Source organism: Onychostoma macrolepis, chromosome 17 (assembly GCF_012432095.1).
Source record: "Onychostoma macrolepis isolate SWU-2019 chromosome 17, ASM1243209v1, whole genome shotgun sequence".
NCBI classification, from domain to species: Eukaryota; Metazoa; Chordata; class Actinopteri; order Cypriniformes; family Cyprinidae; genus Onychostoma; species Onychostoma macrolepis.
The window spans coordinates 21,114,484-21,124,747 of record NC_081171.1 but is presented as its reverse complement, the minus strand read 5'-3'; the positions used below and the strand labels follow the sequence as shown (position 1 = coordinate 21,124,747).

At 37.1% G+C, this 10,264-nt stretch overlaps 1 long non-coding RNA gene across 1 annotated transcript; it reads right to left on the bottom strand.

Moving 5' to 3' along the window:
• Positions 1 to 7,086: 7,086 nt before the first annotated feature.
• Positions 7,087 to 9,691, bottom strand: LOC131523512 (uncharacterized). Its single transcript, XR_009266798.1, has 3 exons — positions 9,521 to 9,691; positions 9,058 to 9,344; positions 7,087 to 8,970 (listed from the first exon to the last, which is right to left on the bottom strand). It is a non-coding gene; the product is annotated as an uncharacterized LOC131523512 (long non-coding RNA).
• Between the last annotated feature and the right edge of the window lie 573 nt (positions 9,692 to 10,264).

The following is a 10,264-nucleotide window of genomic DNA, read 5'->3' as shown; positions in this document are numbered from 1 at the left end:
GATCTGTTACAGGGTCCCACGGGAAGAAAGAGCCACCCACCCACAGTGCCACTGTCAAGAGCATCAGCCCGCTATCTTCTTAAGTACAAACATATGACCACCAATATCTGACCCTAATATGACCCACATGCTTGGAGCAAACCAGAACTATCAATGAACCAAATAAATGAGCGTTGAAAAGTGTTCCTACAGAAAAACTACAAAATATTTCTCTAAATGTCTGTGTTATTAGGTAGACGCCCATAACATGCTCAGCAAGACTCTAAAATGTTGCTCTGCCATGCTTCAATTAAAGGAATTGTTCACCCAAAAATGAAAATCGTCATTGTCATAATTTTCTCAGCCTAAAATCGTTCCAAACCTGTTTCTTTCTTATGTTGAACACAGAAGAAGATATTTTTAAGGATTTTAAAGAACCAAATAGTTGTTGGTCCCCAGTGATTTCCATAGTAAGAAAGTATGGAAGTCAATGGGGACCATCAACTGTTTGATCGCCAGCACTCTTCATAATATCTTCTTTTATGTTCAACGTAAGAAAAAAACAGGTTTGGAACAAGATGAGGGTGAGTAAATGATGAACTATCCCTTTTAGTTGACATAAAAGAAAAGTACTATAAAATACAATATATGCTAATGTAACAATAGCGCCCCTTATGGCAAGCCGTTTTAACTTTTATTCATTCTCAGGATATGACTTCTTGATATCAACAATTCAATTTTCACTAGTTAAAATGTTAATTCTTGATATCAACAATTAGATTTTCACTAGTTAAAATGCTAATTGTTTATATCAAGAATTAAATTGTTGATATCAAGAATTAAATTGTTGATATCTGTAATTGTATTTTCACTAGTTAAATGTCACCATAGGCTGCCATTCAAAATCAATTGTTGATATCAAGAATTAATTTCTTACTAGTAACAATTTAATTCTTGATATCAGAAATACAATTCTTACTAGTAAAAATGTCTATTCTTGATATCAACAATTTAATTCTTGATATCAACAATTTAATTTCTGATATCAAGAATTGAATTGTTGATATCAAGAATTGGGAGGGTAATTTTTGATATCAACAATTTAATTCTTGATATCAACAATTTAATTCTTGATATCAGAAATTAAATTGTTGATATCAAGAATTAAATTGTTGATATCAAGAATTAAATTGTTGATATCAAGAATTTAATTGTTGATATCAAGAATTTAATTGTTGATATCAAGAATAGACATTTTACTAGTAAGAATTGTATTTCTGATATCAAGAATTAAATTGTTACTAGTAAGAAATTAATTCTTGATATCAACAATTGATTTTGAATGGCAGCCTATGGTGACATTTAACTAGTGAAAATACAATTACAGATATCAACAATTTAATTCTTGATATCAACAATTTAATTCTTGATATCAACAATTAGCATTTTAACTAGTGAAAATCTAATTGTTGATATCAAGAATTAACATTGTTACTAGTGGAAATGCAATTGCTGATATCAAAAATAGCCATTGTTACTAGTGGAAATCTAATTCCTGATATCAAGAATGAACATTTTAACTAGTGAAAATTTAATTGTTGATATCAAGAAGTCATATCCTGAGAATGAATAAAAGTTAAAATGGCTTGCCATAGCCCCTTGTAGATACACCAATGTTCTGACATATTTTGAAAGACAACAACATGTGAAATCGAGCTTAAGCAACTATCAGCATTCCTGTTCACATACTAGCATAAAGTCAGGCCTAATTCTTAAAGCTAGCTGCTTTAGCATGTAGCTACATTTGTCTAGGACAATTTTATCCTTATATTCCTGTCATTAACCACCTGTTGTTTTGTTGTGACTATGGCTCATTGATTGACATTTATTTCTTAACTATTTTCAGATGTATTATTTTCCACATCTTCTGTGATCACACTAAGAACAAGGTCAGGCAGCATTAAGACTGGTAAAAATATTTTTCTTCATCAGTATTTTGTCTTGTTTTCAGTAAAAACAACTTTAAATCAAGATAAATTTAATGTGTAGATAAGAGTTTTCTGGAAAACTTTTCTCTTTTTTTATACCTTTTTTTCTTTTTGTTTTGAGTATAAACTTCACTTAACTGTTAGCTATGTTTAGAATGAGAAAACAATGATGTTAGAAAAAAAAATATTAATTAAAAATATTTTAGCTTCTGAAAATGATCTTACACATTTTATTTTATTTAGTTTGGGAAAACATGACACAATTCTGAGTAAGAAAATGATTTTTCATAGCTCTCTGCCCTTTCATTCTCATCAGGGTGAATGTGAAATAAGATGAAATATTGATGACTGACATCTCAGAAATGCAAGAACAAACATGAATGAGAAGGTGTAGCAAGCTTACTAATGAGATGTCAGTTGGTGTGTGTGTGTTTACAAGTCAATTTATCAATGACAAAATAAAAGCTCAAAAAAGAGTGAGTGTGAGCCATCTGAAAAGAGTTTTCCCACTGTTACATCATAATATAGTTGGGCTTCGCTCTCTCTGTCTGGTGACGAGCTGTCAGCCAATCAAATCCCGCTGGAAAGCACCTCATTGGCTGGTAAGCCTCACAACTATCGGCAGCCAAATGTAGAGGCGTGTTTCAGAGCCTTAGTTACAGAAACAAAACAAGATTTCTGTTATAGTCATAATGATCTACACTGAGTAGACCAGTTGGCTTACGCACAGCTTACGCTATGTCAATCCATCTTAACGATAAACAGATGAAGCAATTATACTTGGGTTAATTGTGTCATTTCAATAAAAGTGTTCAGAACCTATTGACAGCTGTGGTTCATTCACATGGAAGAAATCACAACCTCACCAGTCCCATGCGCGCACACACACAAAGGCCTATAAAAAAGGCCTATATGATTTTGCATCTAAATATTGGTGTGCATGTTTAAAAAAATTTTGGTTTTGAGTATTAAGCAAGAGACACACTGCACGATTTTCGTCTGTCCCAGACGAAAGATTGGCACTGTGAAACAATTATGGCAATTTCTGTGATCGTGATTCCTAATCAGTGGCTCTATGTCGTACAGTGAGAGATGTTTCAAGACAGCTGTTGTCACGGTCTTGCGACCGAAGATAGCCTACGATAGTTTTCTGAAATTCAGCATGATCATTGCACAGTGTGTTTGCTGCCACGACCCACGTTTACTGACCAACCAATAAAAATGTGACATGAAATCAACGCGACATCGCGCTAAAACATAAAACTGCTTTTTCTCAGTACACATAAAAACTAGAACTGCCAAAGTGTGATTCATCATGCCTTTTTTGTTTACCACTAGCGGATGTTGATGCCGTTTTATTCTTCTATAGAAACATGCGTCGTAGAGTACAAGTCAATAGGTGTCATCATCATACGGTCTACATGCATGTCGTACCCAAGTTTATTAGATCCATGTCGCTCAGTGTGATCTACAATGATCTTATGGGATTGCTAAAATCGCGCAGTGTGTAGAAGGCTTTACTGATACCAAAGAGAAAAAGTGTGCGGAAAAACTGTAATTAGCAGTTTAAATGCAACCGATAAACGAGATGATGCACAACAAGTTGCTCAGAGAAAACAGAGTGACAGCAAGAAAGACCCGGTCTTGAGGGAAAACAGCCAACATTGAACTAAACTCAAACTTGCTTCTGGTCCAAAAACAACATGCCAAATGCAAGCATGGTCTTTTTTTACCGAACTAAATCATGCTTTTTACAATCTGAAACTTTTTATAGAAACCCAAATGAGCCTCTCGCTTGAGCTCCTGTGGCTCCAGTGCGTTTTACAGGTCCACGGAGAGTCAATGAGCCCATTGGGACTACTATGTTCAGAGAGGAAAACCACCTAGACCGCAAGAGATTCAGCAAGTTGTACAGCAGCAAATGAAAACCAACCCCCTCTATGAGTAAAGGTGATTTGTAAATAATGGCTTTATGTTGTATTATATTGTAGGGACATACAAAACTACAGTTTTTTTAAATCAACTAGTTGGTGGTTTGCCTGAATGACTAGCTGAGTAATCAGTAGTAATGATGCGTTCACATCATGTTGGAATTACTGTAATTAAAAGTTTCTGACTTGTAAAAACCCATTTGCGCCTGCGTCTACCTTGTGATTAAAGGTTGCAAACTCAATTTTCGGAGAGCTTCGGCTTCTACTAGCTGACCGCTGTGATGTCACGTTTAAACAACCAAAATGGTGGCAACTTGAGCAGTATAATGAATACTTGGTATGCTTTCTCTGTCCTTCAATATTTTCTCGGCATTCCAACGTGGCATGAGGACATGACACAAAGCGCTCAAAAAGACTTCTATCTGTATGTGTGTGGCTGTACCAACGGTGCTTTAAAGGAAGGTCATTGAAGTATTGCTACAAAAGAATTAATATAAGAACTAGCTAGTCAGACAACAGTTAGTCAACCACTGTGACCCATCCCTAGTATATTGTGCCTGTTTGGTTCAAGAGGTATATGAACTTTTATTAACACCCATTAAGGACAAAGACAGTGTTTATATACAAACACACATGACTTGCAGATTAGATCATAAGTGACCCCACCTTTAGAGTCCATAATGCACCTCTGCAGTCAGTCGTCATCCAGCAAACATTTCTTAAAATAAACCTCATCTTTTTCACAGCTAGACGCACTCTGAAACATTTTCTCTCTCCGTGGCTCTCGTGTGAGCAACGGAAATTTCACTGCTTTTTTTAAAGCCTCAAATGGCCACTTTAACACCGACCGAGCAGTTGAAAAAACAAGAGGTAGTGAAACGTCTCACATATTTCATAATCAGATGTAATATGCACACACACCTGCAATAACACGGTTCCCACTGTATTGTACACCCCAGCGGTGTGCTCTTACACCAAACACCCCAGCCAAGACCGCTATACCGTAACTCTGTCCTCATCGTCGCTCGCCACCTTGCTATGCGTTCCTGGACGCAGCTAAAGTCAGGATTAAATCAGGATCAGACCACTGTAATGAAATCATACAGAAAAGAAACTTTACGGTTGATACACAGTCACACATTTTAGTAAATAGAGTTCCTGAAAATCATTTCTCGTCAAGGGCTGGTTTGGATGGAAACAAACGCATAGATCTCACAACTGCCAGCTGTTCGCCTTAATACCTTATTAAAACCACACATACCCATTACACTTAAAACTTGGTTACTAATCATAAAGTTTGTACAGCCAACAGCTGCTTTGAAGGAGACGCCCATCCGTAGTTCATTAAGAACATAACCGATACGTTTATCTTTATTATAGTAATATATTTACGCTAATCTAGTTCCACTGAACCGAACGAAATCTAACGACTTCCTGCAGTTCCTTCGATAAATGATCTGCGAATATATGGGAAAGATAAATTGTAAACTGATCTTTTCTGCATGACCTTTTGACTATCAAAGAAAACATACCGGTACAGCTGTTTGGTACCAACCGTTTGGATAGCCTAGAGCGGAACAAGCAAATCTGTTACCTGCTCTTACATGCACAGTTGCTCAACTTAAAGGGTTAGGATTAACGTCTTACGGCATGAATCTGTCATTAGGACAAAAAAAATGGTGTGTGACGGGAACTTTGAGAGACTTGGAGAAATGTTTCGGAAAATGGAGACAAAAACAAAGATTAAGCCTATTGAGGCAAGATTTACTTTTGGGTTCTATGACGTCAAGTTGTACCAAATACTCATATTCCCACTTCAAAGGCCAAAGTTGGGGGTGGATTTGTTCTTCAGGAACAAACTGGGTCCTTTGGCAGCCTTATGGAGCTTGTTAGGGATGTTAGGCAGAATGGGGCCAAGGACTCTGTGGCCATCAAGTACCTGGCAAACCGCCTAACCATGCCATCGTGCTGAGCCAAACCAACTGCAGAAAAGTCCGGAGAGAGAGGGTTTGACGTGCAATGGGAAGGCGCACACAACAGTGATGGAGGTGTAGGTATGAGACGGAAGAAAGTTGAGAGGCCTGGCTCTCCACCCCTGCCTGGGGTCTGGACCGCAGAATGAGCGGCAGCTATTCATTTTAATAACTGCACTTATTTTCTTCCCTGCCAGGAGCCATTACCATAATTCACACTTTCTGCACAGTACCTGGAGAGCTTTAGTGTGGTTTACAAGTTTTGGATTCAAAAAAGTCTGGAAAAGTCTTCTGAATTCTGAAACAGAGCGAGGAAGAGAGAAATGAACCCAAAGTGTTACGCCTATTTAGAGTAGCCACACACCAAACAGACAGAGGCAGGCTTTAGTTCAACCAAAAAAAATATTTACTCTCGGGTCAGTCCAAATCTGTATAATTTTCTTTCTTTCTTTGATGGATTTAGAAGATGTGTAAATGACACTGATTTCCAATCAATTACAATGAACATGCACTTTCAGACTACAGAAAGGATGCAGTAGTTCACTGTTGTAAACACAACTCTTATGCTTTATTTCAAGACCTCTTAAAAATAAAGGATAGCTTTGGTTCTGAAGATTAATTATTTTTTGCTGAATATCTTGACTTTTCTTCTACACTCTAAAAGAATGCTGGGTTAAATACAACCCAATGCTGGGTAAATATTGGACAGAACACATGCTGGGTTGTTTTCAACCAACAGCTGGGTTAAATGTTTAACCCAACCTTCTGGGCCGTAACTCAACCGCTAGGTAAAAACAACCCAATCGCTGCGTTTGTCCATATTTAACCCAGCATTTTTTAGAATGTAGCTCTCATTGGCATGTTTACGCAAGTTCATTAGCATTTGTTGAATTTGTAAATTAATTATTCTTTTGAGTCAGTTGATCCAGTTCACAAAACTGTATTTGCTCACAAAGTTTTCAAGGTAAACTCACTGACTTGATTATTCAAAATTTCACCTTCTGTGTTCCAAAGACGAAAGAATGACTTCGGAATGACATGTAAATGGCTGTTCATTCTTCGGAACTATTTCTTTAAATGTGTCATGAACACTGGGGATATTTTCACAAGGCAGTAGGCTTTGACAATACTATCTGCAAGATAGCGCATGGAGTCCACCTCCTTTAAATCACACCGTGAAGAGATAAAACAAGGTTTCCATCCATGCTTGTGCAAATTCCTCTTCCCCATCCTCATCTATTCTGTCACACACAGAAGCAGTGGAGCTACATCTCTGTAACAGTCACTCTGAGATGTGACAGCGGTTGACAACCACTTGGCATCTGCTTTAATGTTTACACTGAAGCCTCACCCTCAAGCAGCAAAGCACTAAATTTAACAGAAGATACATAAACCAGAAAGAAAAACGATGTGAGAGTTATTGCTCTTATCTCAAAATAGAGAAAGAAAACAGAATAGCCTGCTGCTCAAATACCCTGGTAAAAATGCAAAGCAGTGTGGGAAACCTCCGTGTAACGTTATGCAAAGCTGAGTGGGAGATAAGCAATAGCCGTTTACATAAAGGCAACAAGCAGCCAAAATGAGAGATACAGCTGTCCACCGTTTTAAAAAACTGTCATAAGCACCCTCAAAGTACAGTCTTACAGGTGGCTGTTTGTTTTGGCTTTTGAAAATTAGATTACTGGCGAACGGCTTCATATAGAGAAAAAAAACTGAAGGAGCCAGTAAGACAATGAATATTACACTATTTTATACTACATTTTTTGAAACCCAAGGTTAAGGCCACATTTACCCTTTAAGTTAAGCAACATTTAACCCTGGGTTATTAAGCCCAGCTCCAGAACTTAACCGGTCAGGGTATACAGTAAAATGTGAATTTCTAACACGTTTTGGCAAATTGATGGTGAATTTGAATTCATATAATCTCATTCATATGTTTTGTATCTGCATACACCCCACTTATGGTTAGATTTAGGGGTGGACCGTCATGCTTACTTTATTTAGTTTTCATCAAAATGTCGCTAAAATGTAAAACAGCATAAAAACATTTTCTCATGAGATCAGGTTGATATGAACACTTTAAAACATGGAACAGAATAACCCAGGATTAAAAATTACACTTTTTAAAGATGAAAAGCCTAGCATTGTATGTTTTCCATCTTGCAAACCATAGCATCACTTTTCCACTATGCCCTCAAACCTGTTGCACAGAGAGGATACATACAGAACAAAAAATAAAACTCTATTCTAAAAGTCCAAAAAAAAAAAAAAAAAAATCCTCTGTGATATTTCAGAGAAGAAAATAAGTCATACAGGTTCAAAATGACATAATAGCAAATCATGACTAGATTGTCATTTTTGGGTGCACTACCCCTTTAACAAATACTGAATATTAACTAATATACTTTGGTTAATATTCATGGGACATGTTTGCAGAGATAACATATCAACATGATTTATGAGATCCTTTTTATACTATTCTCAATAACCTTTATGTGTATAATTAATCTGACTGCCTAGTTTATAACCTTGTGTCATTACAATCACTGTTTAGCACATGTAAGGATTACAAATAAAAAAATAAAAAAAAGGTTTAAAAAGCAGTTCCATTCTGTAAGGCTAAGATAAGAACATCTAGTTGCTCTACTAGCCTGCAGTTAAAATGCTTTAAATAAAGGTAATAAATAGTTTAAACAAAGACAGTTTTCTGGTCACAACCATTCTGCATCTGTCTGCAATACTCCATATAACATAAGAGCAGTTGTTAAACAGCTTTCCTCCCATTGTATGGTTTATAAGGACTCGTTCTCCATTTCTAACCTGCTTTATGAATGGATCTGAGCCCTGACACTCAGATCTATTCAACATGGGCTACTCTCGACACACCTCTCAAATGCAGCATGAAGCCATCGTCTGCTCCATTGCACTCTGACAGCTTTGATGACTGACAGGCTTAAAGAATACTGTAGTGATACCCCTCCCCACTGACTCAGTTCCCATGCAAGACACTCCATTTAACCAAACCCCTCCTGGGCTGTTAGTCCTGGAGCGGTTTGAGCTGGAGTCTCCGATTGTGAGCCGCTTTGCTGCTTCATTAAGCTGGAATGAAATCAGAGAAACATTACAGAAATCAGACAGCGACTCTACACACACATCGGGAGGAAATAAAGGCTATTTATGCTTCACCTGCTCTTTAAAGGGTTAGGGCCTTTCCATATTTGGAGTGTTGACAGATGATTGGTTGTGTTGCTGTTGGAGGCGGAGTTTAGGTGTTTTTTTTTTTATATAGGTGCAGTGGCATCATAGCAGGCCACACCCACTACGGTCAGGTGAGCTCATAGGCGTGCTGCCACTGCAATCAAAAGCGATGAGAGAAGAGTTGCCAAATCGCAATTGAAGGATTTGAGGTGACGCATAATTGCCCTAGATAGCCACAGGGGTTTTTTGAAAGAGTCTACAAAAAGGGCAGGAAACTGGAGACAAGAAAGACACACATAGGTTTAAAAGCCTTTCAATGATATATGGTGACACGAGGATTAAAATGCATAGTTAGGATTAAGTGACAAAATGCAATCAAATGTACATGTCTGAAACTAAATGAGCTTGTCAATTTTCTGAAGTTCTGAAATAAATATTGAAAAAAATGTACCTGTCATAAGTTGTATAATCAGGCCTAAGGCTCTGACCTATTGATAGAAAGCTTGTTCATATAATGAAATCTATAGATTCCAACCATTGTAGGACACAAGCTGATGAGGATATGAGGTGTGGACCGGTCTGACACAGAAACACACACAGCTCACATAGCCCAAAGACATCATATTATCTGAAAGATAACAAAACATACCATGTACACTGATACATTATGATACACACTTCATGAAATCTGAAGTGAAGTCTAGCAGAATAGAAATGTACTGTGGCAAACTACATTTATGGTGGCTACTATACAACTGTAATAACTTGGCATTGGCAAATGCTGGAAACTGAAAAGCTTAAATGAGATCCCATAATAATTTATAATGATTTTACATTCGTAATAGTAACTGTGGTTTGTTAGCATTAAGTTACCTTACACTTGTTGGTAAAGGCGCCAAATCCGGGTTCTGCCGTGGTGATAGGACGCCATCTAGTGGTCAAGTGACAACATCACATTTATATATTAACCTGCATTTAACCTCCTCAGTGTAAAATAACAGGGTAGATGATGGTTCAGACGCAATGAATTAAGTGCTTGGATTTTTATTAGATTCGAGAATGTTTGTATGAGAAATGGTTCACATGTTCACTTATTATTTCATAAACAGATGGTGCAGCTCAACAAAAGTTAAAATCTGAGAACTAACGACAAAGACCTCTATGCAAGATTTTGTACGAATATGGGGGGAAGAAA